Below are 456 nucleotides of genomic sequence, written 5' to 3' on the forward strand. Positions count from 1 at the left end.
AAATAAAGATGGGGTTTGGAATATATGAAGTGGAAAATAAGGAATATGGGGTTTGTGGTTTGGGGTTTGGGGTTTGGGATTTCGGGTTTCGGGTTTCGGGTTTGAGGTTTCGGGTTTGGGTTTTCGGGTTTCGGGTTTTGGGTTTCGGGTTTGGGGTTTCGGGTTTGGGGTTTCAGGTTTGGGGTTTCGGGTTTGGGGTTTGGGGTTTGGGGTTTGGAGGTTTCGGATTTTAGGGATTTAAACATGATACTCGTTAATTCCACGTAAGCAGAAATCGTCGTAAAATAACAAATCGTCGTAAAGTCCTCGTAGTATGAAATCGTCGTAAATACCACCTAGGATGAAATCGTCGTAAAAACCACGTAGGATGAAATCGTCGTAAAGACGAAACCTAAAAATAAAGATGGGGTTTGGAATATATGAAGTAGAAAATAAGGAATATGGGGTTTGGGGTTT

The sequence above is a fragment of the Brassica oleracea genome, chromosome C9 (assembly GCF_000695525.1).
Source record: "Brassica oleracea var. oleracea cultivar TO1000 chromosome C9, BOL, whole genome shotgun sequence".
Classification (NCBI taxonomy): Eukaryota; Viridiplantae; Streptophyta; class Magnoliopsida; order Brassicales; family Brassicaceae; genus Brassica; species Brassica oleracea.